Consider the following 14,957-nt stretch of genomic DNA (forward strand, 5'->3'; position numbering starts at 1 on the left):
CGTGTTAATGTAACAGTCATAGTATTTGTATATTCCCTTCCAGATGTTTTCATATACATATGTTTATTGAGGTTGCAATCAATAGGGCACATAAATTTTAACTTAGTATTTTTCAGATTTGCTAGTTTTCTAAATTGCCATTGATAGTTGTATAACATTTCACCTAGTAATTACACCATAATTTACCTAACCATTCCCCTGCTGTTGAATATTTATTTCCAAATATTGGTTCCTATAACTATGCTTTTATGAGTGTTTTTGTGTGTGGCTTTTCCTATATCCTCCATTCTTTTGAAGAAGTCCCAGAAGTGGGGGTGAAGCATCAGAGTATGTGATATATTGCCCAACTGCTTTCTAAACAGCCTGGACTAAATCACAGTGACTTCAGAAACATAGGAGACTACAAGTTTCTTCATTCCAGAAGAACAGAATTTTAGAATAAAAAAACAACAACCCACAACTATCGATAATCACTAGGAAGGCCATGTTTTCTACGATTACTAATCGGGAATTAAGGTGTACAAATCCATTGTCTTTTAAGTCTGTTTAATGTGAATCCTCTAGGGGCGGAGCATCGTTGGTGATCTTATAAAATCCAATCTTCGAAGTTGTACTCTTTGAACTTGGAGACTCAGGATCCTAGCAACCATTCTAAGGTGAGAAGAACCATTCTAAGATGAGTGACACTTGGACTAAGAAGTGAGTCACCTAGCTTTTCCTGACACAAGCATATCGACAATAACAATGAGCGTATTTAAGTAATAAAATGTCAGACTAATAAAGGTAATTTTACAGGATGATCCCAAGAGATTCTACCACTCTGCAGAATATGGCAAAGAACTTAACTAAAGGCAAGGGTAAGGCCTACTAAAAAAAATTCAAACTAAGTGCACTAACCAACGGACTCTGGGCTATCAGATTAGAGGCAGAAATCATCTTGAGTGAAAGGTTCCAAAACAGTATACATCAGAATTCCCTGGAGAGCTTGTCAAAACACATCCCCATAGTTTCTGATTCAGTTGGTATGGGGTGGGGCCTGAGAATTTGCACTTCTACCAAGTTTTCGGATGCTGCTGGTCCAAGGACCACACCTTGAGAAACACTGCCTTAGATTATTTCTGTATTGTTATTAAAATATTTATTGAGTGCCTATATGTGCTATAGGCTGGAGATAAAAAGAAGAATAAAACCCAGTCAGAACCTGTTTCAAGAAACTGATAATCTATATTTTTTGTAGACATTGTACTACTTTAGTCCTAAAAATCAACAATTTGGACCTTGCTGAAAACAAAGTTTAAAAATATATTATATTGCCTTAAATAAAGTCAGGATGTTTCTAATGAGTTCCAAATGCTTTAGGGAAATATGTAGTAATCCTACATTGGCAAATGCCTGGGTATTTTCTTCACTCTTCTGGATTTTATTGACATATGCAAATAATTTGTTAAATTATCTTATTTATTTATATACACACCATTCATATGTTTTCTCTATCATAAACTCTATCCACTGTATAAAACAAGAGAGAGAACTTATATACGTACTTTTCTACATGCAAAAGTTATTTATATAGGTGATTACCAACTGACAGAAAAGAAAAACATTTAGTAAGGTAAGACTTTGAGATTTTGTGCTTTAGATTCAGACTTCAACAATACTGTGGAAAAGTGAGTGACAAATAAGCAATATGCTTAGTCATAGGCTTGTGGTGTCCAATACCTAACTGTTAAACACTACCTATCAGCTGATTCACAGAATTAATTAACTTGCTTTTAAGGTTGCTACTAAGCCTCTATTTCTAATTGAGATGTGTTGGCTTGCCATAACTATTTTTGGCAAAAAAAATAAAAATAAATAAAGCATATATGACATTTTATGATCTGTAGATTTTCTAAAGCATTAAGTATTATTTATACTTCTTCAGTGTACTTTTTTCTGATGAGATTGAAAGAGTCCCCTCATTTTAATTTATCAGAAAGCTACTTTAAAAGTCTGGAAGAATTAGGGTTCCGGGTTCAATTTCGGTCAAGGGCATGTACCTAGGTTGCAGGCTCCTCCCCGGCCCAGGCCCTGGTCGGGGTTCATGCAGGAGGCAACCAATTGATGTACTAGTATTTCTCTCACATCGATATTTCTCTCTCTTTCCCCTCTCTCTTCCATTCTCTCTAAAAATCAATGGGAAAAAATCCTTGGGTGAGGATTAAAAAAATAAAAGTCTGGAAGAATTAATTCATGTAAAGACTAGATAATTTGTCTGACATCACAGAGAAAATAGAAGGCACAGTGAGAAATAATATTCAGATAATTGATTACATTAACCAACATTAACCTTAATTATGATAAAATTTCATAGGTAAATAGATGTTTGGGAAAAACAACTTGATTTCTTTGAAGGAAAAAAATGATTCAAGAATGAATTACAACTTGTGGGTTTTTTTGTGTGTTTTTTAAATGATTTTAGAGAGGAAGGGAGAGGGAGGGAGAGAATCACCGATTGGCTGCTACCTACATGATCCCCAGTTGAGCCTGCAACCCCGACCCGGAATTGAACTGTGACCTCCTGGTTCACAGGTCAATGCTCAACCACTGGGCCACACCGGCCGAGCTCAATTTGTGTTGATTTTAAAGAGAAAAATAAAGACAATTTGGGGGGAGAATATACCCTCTCCTGTCACTATTTTAAATAGCTGTTTTCATATTTTGTCTCATGAAGGCTGATTTATGGAGAAACTGGGACATGAATTGCTTTCATTTTATTTTTCCTTCTCTTTCAAACAGGAGTGTTTTCTATCCCTTAAAGGCCTCGTTTTCAGACAGCAAGGAAACGAGGAACCAATTTCTCAAATTTCTGCTGATGGTGATTTAAAGAATTAACCTTGCTAGAAACACTAGCATTTTGAAAGTGGACTCCAAACTTTCAAATGACAAAGACAGTTTTAGAGGAGGAATGACAGCCAGTGAGGTGGGGTCAAGGTTAAGGGGTTCTTTGCACTGTTTCATCATGGCATTCTGGCAGTCTGACAGGTATGTTTCCCCACTGCCTTCACTATAAAGGGAAATTTATTCCTTAGACATACAGGATACGAATATCCTCTTTCTATTCACTTTCCCAGAGGCAACTTATAGAGCCAGGGAGAATAACAGCGCTAAATGGCAACTTTAGAACTTAAAGCTATTCTAAAATTCTATGATGTCATCGAGGAGCAGGGTAAATTCTTAGAAACCAACCTTATATTTTAGTTCTATGCTCAGTAACTACGCAACCTGCTGACTGTGGGAGTTGAGCATACAGAAATCTCTTACACTCCTACTCAGGGTATTTCCCTATTTTTCTACCTCCCTCATATCTACTGTCTACTTATCTATGGTAAACTGTGAAGGACTTCTTACCCCAGGTTTATACTAATCTGAACTCTTCTCAAAAGGTAAGGAAATATGTCTTAATTAGTCTTAACCACATACTATAATTCTCTTAGAGTTCACAAATTAAACCTTTTAAAAATCAGTTAAAACTTGCAATGAATTTATTTTCTAAAATCAATGCAGTGTGTGTGGGGGGTGGGGGGATGTTCCCTAAACAGATATTGAACCCAATTGAACTAAACCAGTTTAAATCCTGACGGCAAGGTTTGAAATCTCTATTTTAACTGATTATATTACATAAATTGATGGCTTCATTTCTTTCCTTTATATTTGAGAAATCGCAGTAGGGAAAAGAAACTCATTGTCCCCAAAAAAGGTTTTCAAATTGAAAGTGACCTAGTCAGAGGAATAGAAGGTAAAGCAATGACTCTGAGAAAGCCCAAGCTATACTATTAATAGAGAAGAAGTTAATGCCACTCCCCACTTTGCACCCCCAAAGGGAAAGCCCAGAAAAATGGAACACTCACCTACAGACACTGGCCTAAGCCTCTCTGGGCCCTTTGCTCCCCCTTCCTTTTAGCTATGTCCATACTTGGGCTTTATAGCTCTATATTCTAGGAACACAGTGGGGTGCAGGCCTGAAACCAAGTCTCTTACTTTCTTGCATAGGGGACACTTCACAATAAAATGTATTAATTAACAATTCATAAGGAGAATTTGTCACTTTTTAAGCTACTAAAAGCCTAATTTTTTGGTTACAGCTTGTTGAAAGAAGACCCAGTTTTCACGATAAGCACACCATTTTGTTTTTTAAGCAGCGACACTACATTGTCTTTTGATCCAAAGGATCATAGCCCTCATTATACAAAAAAAACTTGCTCCTGGGTAACATACAATAACTTCTCACAGAGTGCACCATAAATATACACAAGGAATAGAACTTTACTTTTTTTAAAAAGCACAAAAGGCGCCTTCTAGATGCATTAGACATACACTATTGACACAAGAGGATCCACACTGCGTCCACTGTGAGACTCATAACGATAATATCAACAAAACAAAAATAATTATTAGGCTGATTTTTATCCGAAGTAATCAGGGAATGTTGACAATTTAAAATTGAATAATGACGAAGTATTTCCACAAACATTTTGTAAATGGATCACCTCACGGCAAGCATTATCTTCAGTTCAATCTTAACAATAATCTCAAAATTAGTACCAGGGGAACTATTAACATTTGTAAAAGAGTTATTTAGCTATAACACAGATAATCATAAAAGTTCTCTTTAAAATATCAGCTCAATTATATTCAGGGCCAAGGTCACATTACAAAGGCTTGCTTACAAAGTCTTAAAATCATACAAAAAACCCACGGTAAAATAACTGCAATGCTTTTCCCGTTTCACAGATAAGAAAATGGAGAGTTAGAAAGGATAGTGACTTGCCCCGCTATAATAATTGAAACGGTTAAAAATATAAACATTCATATTCTGAATTAAATGTCCACTATTAAAATATTGGTTTGCATTGATTGTTGAAGAAAAATATTAAGATTACATAAACCCATTTTTAAAATAAAAAATAATTTAAGCATATACTATTATTGGTGATAGTTTTTCTTTTTCTTTTTTCTTCAGCAAATATTATTGGTGATAGCTTTTGTCTTAATATCTGCAAAAGTTTTCCCCAAAATACGGCCTATTGTAGTGGTGCCGATTTCCTTTCAAGAACCTACTTAAGTATTTTAGGTAAATAAAAACTAAAACCTGACATTTTTATAAAATAATATGTTTTATAAAACATATTCCTATAACTCCTCCAAATCTACTTCTGTATTGTGATAAAATACAAATAGTTAATAAGAAAACCCATGAAGATTACAAATAATCTTCAACTTAATATTTTATATGTAGAATGCCATGAAACTAACTGAAATGTAATATTCTGGGTCTATCTATACTTTCAACATGGTTATTAACAGATCTTATTTTATTTTTTAGAGTCAAATTAGATCAGTTTTGAAGGAATTTTGTAAGCATTTTAAATCGCTGCCCTTTTTGTTTCTTTTCGGCTTTAAAAGGGAGGAAAGGGATAGCTCAAGAGGTCAACTACCCTAATGTGGAGCTCTCCTACGAAAAAACTAAGAAAAGCAAGTTAGAAATTCAGATTAACATTTAAAGCAGGGGGCATATTTTTACACTTAAAAGACTGGCGACTTAATCAAGTTTTCTGGATTTGTGATTCAAAAAAATCCTCTATGACGCAATTTATTTAGTGGAATCTTATGAGACCAAAAACTTGTTCCAGTACATTTGCCACACCTTATGACATATATTTCCAAATTCAAATGACAATGAATTCAGCAGAACAACACTCACAAATTAGAATTACTAACATTTTCTGTCCTATCCATTGGGCATATGTAGATCTTATAAAAGAAGTAAAAGTATGGGCCAGGATATATAAAACATTTGTAAAGTATTATTTTAACGTATTTTCCCTACTTCACGATGGTCTCCTGTTATTACCAACCATTTCACAATTTGAAAACGAAGTGAAATGTATTAATACTTGTATATGTTTTCACAGCATGCCTTTCACACTGCTTTCACACACATAATTATTTTGATGATTAAAGTTAGTCAAAAATATCCCCATTTTCAGAGAATTAACAGAATATACGTATTTGTTTATAGTCCTATTACTTACTAATTAAAAGCAATTAGCCGTGATCAATAATGCATTTCTAATGCATATTCCTAAAGTCACACTTTTTCTCCTGTATAAATTTCAATACACAGGGATAATATAATTTAAATGTCACAGTGATTCTGAAATTATGTTGTGATTTTTAAAAATTATCATTATTTTTAAATGTAATTCTGAAATATACAAAGAAACGAACATTAAGAAAACTAGTCTCTTCAAAGAAAATAGTGTATTTAATTATTAAAAATACCAATCACAGTAATTTTAAAAAGAAATTATAGCCCTGGCTGGAGAGTTCTGCTGGTTACAGCATCGCCCTGATACGGCAAGGTTGTAGGTTTGATCCCTGGTCAGGGAACATACAAGAAGCAACCAATGAATGCATAAATCAGAGGAACAACAAATTGATGTTTCTCTCTCTCAAATCAATTTTTAAAAAGATTTTTAAAAAGAAATTATATTCCTTTAAATTTAAAAGAATGAAAAATACAGTGCCCCAAAAAACTTAGCTCTGGAGTTCTGCAAACTTTTATAATTCACGATGCCATGCTTTTTATAGCAGTTCTTGTAAAAGCTAGAAACAAATATGAAAAAGTTTTCATTTAAAAAATTATATCACGAGTTTTCCCCCCCAGTGAGTTGCAAAAGACTGCGTAATCACTCGTTGATTCTTAAGATCTTTTAATTTAAGATATAATTATTAGCAAGTGAAATATCAAATATCATCTCATTTAAATAAAGGAGAAAATGATGAGACGTACAGAGTATGACAAGCATGGATGGTTTTGTAATAACTTCACTTTGGGGCGAACTCAGCGTCAGTTTAAAATCTGTGTGTATGAAGTAACACTACGGAATGTATTAACTTTAGAGTGAATCTGACTTAACATAGACAACACAGAAATTGTTTTAAAACCTGGGCAGGCTCTTTGGACATATCACTCCAAATGCTCACTGGGAGCCTCTCGGAGTGTTTTCTATAGAAGTTTAGCTGGAGTGGAAGGCGTTCCCTTCAGAGAAAAGCCCCGGTGACCGTCTATGCCAGCCTCTGCCCAGAGGGTTCCCTACGCCCTTCGGCACCACCAGGCTGGTTCTGCTTTCGGTGAGGACGGACCCCTCAGCTGCAGCCAGGCAGGTACCCCCCGCCCCTGGGAGCTGCCGAGACCTGCTGCCCGGGCCCTTCCATAGTGAGGGTGCGGCAGCCCTGTCCCCTCAGTGACCCAGGTACGACTGGTCCCATGAGTGGTAACAGCACTTGACATGAATAGCGCGCTGCAAACTCAGGTGTCCGGTCCAGCAGGGGTGCCACCCAGCGCGGCGCAGCGTCTGGCCTGGTTTTGTTTTCAGATGATAACTCGCGCGAATTAGTTTTACATTTTGTCCCCAAGAAAAGAAGAAAACCTTTAGCTTCTTCACGACAGGCTTTTATATATAATATATATATATATATATATATATATATATATATATATATACATACACACACACACACATACACATATACATATATACACATATGTATACATATGTATGTATGTGTGTGTGTGTATATATATGTGTGTGTGTGTGTATATATATATATATATATATATATATATAAACTTTACTCTCCTGAAGTCATTGACACTAGTTCCCCAACCATCATCCTCAGCCCCGAGCGCCTAGGATTTGGCGGCCGCAGTGAGCGCACAGCCCGTGACGGGACCCCGTCAGGACGACCGTCCGCGAAGGGCGGACGCGGCGGCCCACCTTCCAGCAGCGCCGTCGGGGCGCCGACTCACCTGAGCCCGGAGCCCGCGGGACCAGCAGCGCAGCCTCCGACGCACCGCGGAGGTGAGGCCCTGGGCGCCTCCTTCCTTATATAAAAGCCGCGGCGGCTACTCCCCGCTCTGCCCCTCACCTCAGGCTCCTCCCCGAGACCCGGCATCCAGTCCGCGGCCGCACACCCACCTGCACCCGCGCCGAGGGGCCGCGCCTCCGGGAGGCGCCCCCTCCGCCCCCTCGGCCAGGCCACGACGCGCGGCGGGCACCCGTGGGAGCCACGACCCCTCGCGCTCCCGGTCCAAACCCGGGGTGTGTGTGTGCGGGAAGGGGGGTGCGGGGGGGCGCACGCTCCATCCCTGACACCCGGGGGACCCCGGCCACACCTCCGGACCCCCGCTCGGCTCCGGGCTAGCGGAGCGCTGACGGGCACCGGGGCGGGGCCCCCACGGACGCCCCTCGCTAGCCCGGCACGACGACTCCACGCAGCGCCTCGCCGTCCGGGCTCGGCAGACCCCGCAGGACTCCACGGCCGCGGGACCGCCACGCACGGGACCCCGCGTTTCTGCCCCCACGTTCCCCGCGAGCGGCTCCCGGACGCCGGCGCGCCTGGGCCGGAGACGCGGCGGGAGGCGCGGCGGGAGGCGCGGAGGTCCCGGTCCTCTCCGGGCGGCGGGGGCGCTCGGCTCGCGCCTCCCGGGGCGGGACCGCCGGCCGCTCACGCCGCCCCGCGTGCAGCCCGCGCCCTTCCCCGCCGGGTCTGCTCGCGCTTCTCGGGGCTTCTCAGGGCGCGACCCTCCGCCCGGACCGCCAGCCCCGTCCCCGCGGGCCGCGACCCCCCACCAGGGACCCCTCCCGGCGACCCTCCGCCCGTCGCCCCGCTCTGCCCGCGCCTTCGGCCGGTCGCCTCAGCCCTCAGCCCGACTCCCCGAGTCCGGACTCCTGGCGCGCCGCCTCCCTCCGCGCCCCCTCGCCCCGCGGACCGGCGGCCGGGGAGCCGCGGGGCCCCGGACTCTGACCTGTGGCGGCGGCGGCGTGGCGCCCCGCTCCGGCGTCCCGGAGGCTGACCGAGCGCCCCGGGCGGCAGCTCCGCGCGGGCTCCGGCTCCGGCTCCGAGTGCGGTCGCCCCGCCCGCCCGCGGCCGAGCGGGACCCGAGGGGGTGGCGGCGCGGGCGGCGGGCGCGGGCCGACAGCGGGGAGGGAGCGGCCGCGGCGCCCGCCCGGCGCACAGTAGGGCCCCTGCCGCCGACTGCCTCCCCGGAGCGCCTACTCTGCGCCCGGCGGGCCTGTTCCTCACAACGCCGCTGGGAGGCGGCCCCGAACGGCCCGCTTCACAGTCAGGCCCGAGCGGAGCTGAGGGACGCGGGGTCCCGCCGGCCGGAGAGCCCAGGTGTGGGGCTCCGGGCCCGCCCCGCCCCCGGCGCCCTCCCCACGGGGTCTCCCCACGGGGGTCTGCGGGACTCCCCGGGCCTCCGTCGTTCTTCTCAGGGACATTCTTTACGAAAAGACACTAAACACACGCCGGGTCACCTGTTGTTCAGTCTGACATCCTGGAGCTACGACACACTTTCCAGGTCCCCCTTTGGCATTGTGATTCACACAGGTAACCTTGGAATAGGCTAAAGCGACGGGGTTTTAGTTTTAATCATGAAAAGCACTTCTGAAGCCCGTGCACAGACCGTCGTTAATGCTCTGACAGTGGCTCTGACCCGGCGGGACCCGGCACGTGGGGCGGGGGTGGCGGTGGGAACCCCACGCTGCCCAGTTTGAGAAAGCTTTGGGCCCTGCTGCCCCTGAAGCACAGGTGCCTGCGGGCAGCTGCTCTCCCTGCCGCTCTCCATCGGGCCGGCCGTCCGAGGAGCTGGCAGATGCCCGACCACAAAGCCTCCGAGCCGGCTGCAGGCCTTCCCTTCTCTGCCGCCTCGGTCTCATCTGCTGAACATCCCCGTCTAGGCCTGGCCCGCGGGAGGTGGAGGCGAGTCCAGTCCCCGATTTCAAGAAGCTTATCCATTACTCGCCCAAGACGCTCTCCATTCTTTTAGCATCTCCATTTGCTGGGGGTGCCTCGATCTTTTCCCTCCAGGGCAGAAGTTCCTCATTTGTAATGTGAAGTGAAATGCTGTGAGGATGAGAATCATCACTGCAGCCACGACTCAGAGCTTCCGCCGGTAAATGCGTGTCTTCCCACGCGTCCCCGGACATGAGAGGCGGAGAGCCGTCGCCCTGTAGGGACTTCGGAGACCATCTCATCGACCACCGAAAAGCCCCGTTTCTTGGCCTGCCACGTAGGCAGTCACGTTGACATGGCTTAACATTCTACACTCGGGCATGGAAGTGCTGTATGCATCCTACTTCTTTTTTAAAATTTAAATTCTTTATTGTTTAAAGTCTCCTCCCCCCCCCTATTGACCTCCACCTGGCCGCTCCCACCCCTCAGCACGTATGCTCACCCCCTTCCGCCCCCCACCCCCCCCCCCCCACCCCGTGTCCATTGGTTTTGCTCACATGCATACATACAAGTCCTTTGGTTGATCTGTTACCCCCTCACACAACATCCCCCACACCCCCACCCCCCTTCCCTCATAGGTTGGACTGCACCCTACTTCTTGATCATTCCAGAGTTCCGAACTGCTTTATTTTTAAGAACAGCTTTATTGAGACGAAATTTACAAAAATCTAACATTTAAATACTATACGTTTTAAATGTACAATTATTTATAATTTATTGACAGAATTGTGCCAGCATCACCATCATGTAATTTTAGAACATTTTCATCACCCCCGAAGAAACCTTCCCTCCGTTAGCGGTCATTCCCATTAGGGGCCGCCAAATTAGGCAACCACTAATCAGTTTCTGTCTCCATAGACATATTTATTTTGGACATTTCATATAAATGGTATCACATGTGGTCTTTTGTGACTGGCTTCTTCTACTTAACATAATGTTTTGGAGGCTCACCAAATATTATCAGTATTTCATTTACTTTTATGGCTAAATAATATTCCATTATATGAGTATATCACATTTTGTTTATTCATGTATCAGTTGATGAATATTTGGGTTGTTTCCATTTTTGGCTATTAGGAATAATGCTGCTGTGAACACTCATGAACAAGGTTTGTGTGGACATATTTTTCATTTCTCTAGGGCATATACCTCAGAGCAGAACTTCTGGGTCATATGGTAACTCTATATTTAATTTTTAAAAAGTTGCCAGATTGTTTTCCAAAGCAGCTGCACCAATTTACATTCCTATCAGCAGTTTATGAGGATTCCAATTTTTCTACATCTTTGTTGTCTGTCTTTTGTAGTTTAGCTAACCTAGTGGGTGTGAAGTGGTATCTCATTGTGGTTTTGATTTGCATTTTCCTAATGACTAATTACACAAGCATCTTTTCATCTTTTTATTGGCCATTTGTATATCCTCTGAAGAACAGTCTATTAAAATCCTTTGTGCATTTTTAAATTGGGTTATTTGTCTTTTTATTTGTTTATGTACAAGTCCCTTATCAGGCATATAATTTGTAAATATTTCCTTCTATCCTATAAGTTGTTTTTACTTTCTCCATGGGGTCATTTGAAGCAAAGGGTTTTTTAGTTTTGGTAAAATCCAATTTATTTTTTTCTTTTGGTGTTAAAGCAATGCCTAATCCAAAGCCATGACAATTTACTCTGAAGTTTTCTCCTAAGACTTTTATAGGTTTAGCTCTTACCTTTAGGTTGTGATCCGTTTTGAGTTTAATTTTTATATGGTGTGAAGTAGGGCCAATCTGCTTTGGTTGGGAAAGTTCCAATTCAACTACATTGACTAAAGGGAATCTCACCTTAGTGAATTCATAACTGATGCAACATTTTAGAGTTGACTTGAATACTTTCTAACTTCCCTTGTAAATATAAACATTTTGTGATTTTTCAAAAGTGATCTGTAGTTAATGAAGTTTATAAATGTAAGAAGTTAAGTAATATAAACACAAATAATATAAATCTGTCTTTTAAACTACTGGTCTTGATTCATTGGTAGCTTATTAAAATCAGTTTAGTGGATCATAACCAGTATTTTTTAATGTCAAATAAAACATATCAGAAGAGAAACTATCAGAAAGCACCTCTCAAATTAAAGAAAGTATTGTTTCATAATTTTTGTGTTATTTATGTATGTGCATTTGTGTGTACCAGGAATTGGTATAAAATGTTTCTTACTGTGCGCCACATTTTAAAAGTTGGAAAAACACTGTATAATATATAGTTGCAAAATTATTTCATACCACAAACATTTATTGAGTGCTTATTTTATGCCAGGCCCTCTGCTAAGTGCTCGGGATAAAATGATAAACAGCACATGGTCTCCACCCTGCAACAGTGCACATATGCAGTTGGATCCATATGTAGTTTCTGGAGACAAAAGATTGTGCCTGGGTTCATTTTCCTCAACCACAAGGGCTCCTTCCAAATGCCTGATCCTGTGGGGTGTGTGTGTGTGTGTGTGTGTGTGTGTGTGTGTGTGTATTTTTATTTTTTGCAATTAATGCTCAGTTCTTTATTTCATTTGAGATGTGTCGACATATTGGCTTTTCTTCTAACTAGGGGAACTTTGGTCCCAGGTTCATAATTGCATACTATGTTTTTATATTGGGAAGAAAGTACAGATCTACTAGCAGGAGTTGGTCACAACTGAACTGATTCCCATTTTACTCCAACTATATGTAAACAGAGTCTCACAGACAGATGCCAGGTATTTTTAAATTCTGGTAAACTACTTTTTAAAATATATACATATATAGTTGATTTCAGAGGAAGAGAGAGGGAGAGAGAGAAATAGAAACATCAATCCTGAGAGAAAATCACTGATCGGCTGCCCCTGCACACCTCCCACTGGGGATCAAGCCCATAACCTGGGTATGTGCCCTGACCGGGAATTTAACCGTGACTTCCTGGTTCATAGGTTTGATGCTCAACCACTGAGCCACATTGGCTGGTCAGGTAAACTACTTGTTTAAAAATATACATTTTTTAAATTGATTTCAGAGAGGAAGGGAGAGGAAGAGAGAGAAACATCAATGATGAGAGAGAATTATTGAGTGGCTGCCTCCTGCATGCCCCCTATTGGGGATCGAGCCCGCAACCTGGGCATGTGCCCTTGACTGGAATTGAACCCAGGACCTTTCAGTCTGCAGGCCAATGCTCTATCTACTGAGCCAAACCAGCTAGGGTGGTAAACTACTTTTTAAGGGGGAAAAATTTAAGTCATAACAAAAAGTTTATTTTCCAAGGGTTCAGCAAAAACAGTGTTGACATTAATAGGGACCTGTAACCATTTTGCGGATGAGTTTAGAAAAGTAATGTGCTGTGTTTCCAGTCATCCAATCAAGTCACTTATTTGCCGCAGCTGTGTACAAGCATAGCTCTGACATTTGCTCCTCCTCTTTACCTGAGATACCATTTATCAGTCTATAAACACCATAGATTCTCAGATGATTTATAAGATCTTAACTTAAAATTTAAAAAAGTATAACTAGTTCAACATGCTGAACAGGTTAAACACACACGTTGACATCTACAAATAAATCTACTTTTTAAATGACTCTATTATGTTCCCACACATGATTTTTACATCTAACTATGAATTTTCACCTGCAACTTCAAATATTATTAAGGTCCTTTTCTCTCCTCCTTTCTCTATTCTGTCCCTTCTTTCTTGCCCATCACCAAATGACTTGCCTATTTGTTACAAAGTATTAAGTACCAAAGCCAGGTTTGTAACTCAATTTTGGAAAAAATTGAAGGAGACATAATTTTAAGGCCATTTCTTCAATAATACACTTTTCTTTAATATTGAATGAAATAACTCCCTATTTTTTAGAATATTTTATTTTTTCATAATTTACGAACACCTATGAAATTAATGATGATATTTAATTCCAAGAAATTCCATTTGGTAGTTTCAGTAGTTTTGAGCTAGACTATTCAAGTTTTAAGGTTTTACTGGTTTGAAAACATCTTTTAAAGGTTAAAAAATACTTCTGATTTTCAGGGAATAACAAAGAGAACGTTTTGCCTTGCTTTATCAATATTTCTCCACTTTCCCCCCTAAAAACTGACCCATCTTTGTATATCAGATTGACCTCTACGTATTAAGAGGTAGGAAGTAGAGTAGCAGATGTTGGGAAGAAGAGCTTTCCTGTTCACCTTGGGGTGGCAGAGTTTTCAGAACAGGAAAATTGTCCTACTTTCCACTTGTCTTTTCCTTTCAAGAGGTCTGTTTTAATTAAGTGCTGGTAGAATGGAAAGAGTCCTGACCTTTATCTTTACTCATTGTGACCTTGAGCAGGAAACTCACCCTCTCTGAGGCTTAGCTTCCTCATTTCTGAAATGGAAATATATCTTCATAATCTCATCAATGAGATAACATGAGAAAATGCCAAGTTAGGCTCTTAGTAGGAACTCAATAAATGTTGTTTATTAAATGGGTTAAAGCATTGAGATTTTTTTTTCTGATAGTCACTCAATATAGTAAAGCCCAATTTGGATGTTGAGTGAAGGTTTTCTATTCATATATGCATATTTAGTCATCATGGGGTCTACATGGACCCTCTACTTTCTTGCATGTAAAAAATTTCACTATTCTAATGGGTAGATTTTGAAATAGTGATGGGCCCCAGATCCTTCTATGAATTTACAGGCCCTAGACTTTGCCATATAAAACTAAAACACAGACACTTCTGTGATGGAAAACATAGAAGTAGACAGAATAGTATGACATAGTATGACACTTCACAACCCCACCCCGCCCAGCCCAACCTACCTTCATTCCCCGACCTCTGCCATGCCCATAATCAGTTTCAGTTTATGGTCAGCCTTGTTTCTGCTATACCCTCACCAACCTCCCTCAAAATCCCCAAAGCACATTTTACCATAGAACTTTCAAACTGTTTTAAAATGTTATTCTTAAGTCCTTTATTTAAAAGTTGGTTTGATTTGCTCTGGGAAATTTTGGATTTATCAAAAAAGTTTCTCTACTGAAAATTTTTTAACTCAAAGTCTTTCATGGGCGAGCTGTAAAATGTGTTCATTGCTGGGAGAACCATTGCCTACGGAGTTTCAGAGGACCTAGGGGCGTAAAT

At 41.7% G+C, this 14,957-nt stretch overlaps 1 protein-coding gene across 2 annotated transcripts in view; it reads right to left on the reverse strand.

The window, feature by feature from the left end:
* The window catches only part of PPARG (peroxisome proliferator activated receptor gamma), a 130,979-nt gene extending 122,058 nt beyond the window's left edge, over window positions 1-8,921 (reverse strand). Inside the window, exon 1 of one of the 2 annotated variants that reach the window (XM_070433614.1) lies at window positions 8,855-8,921. The gene's annotated coding sequence lies outside the window, so the exon portion shown is untranslated. Of the gene's footprint in view, window positions 1-7,855; window positions 7,935-8,854 lie in introns of those variants that run through there. The other variant, XM_070433613.1, reaches the window with a different exon arrangement.
* Window positions 8,922-14,957: the final 6,036 nt, after the last annotated feature.

The sequence above is a fragment of the Myotis yumanensis genome, unplaced genomic scaffold (genome assembly GCF_028538775.1).
Source record: "Myotis yumanensis isolate MYYU_CA2020_CCGP unplaced genomic scaffold, mMyoYum1.0.hap1 SCAF_14, whole genome shotgun sequence".
NCBI classification, from domain to species: Eukaryota; Metazoa; Chordata; class Mammalia; order Chiroptera; family Vespertilionidae; genus Myotis; species Myotis yumanensis.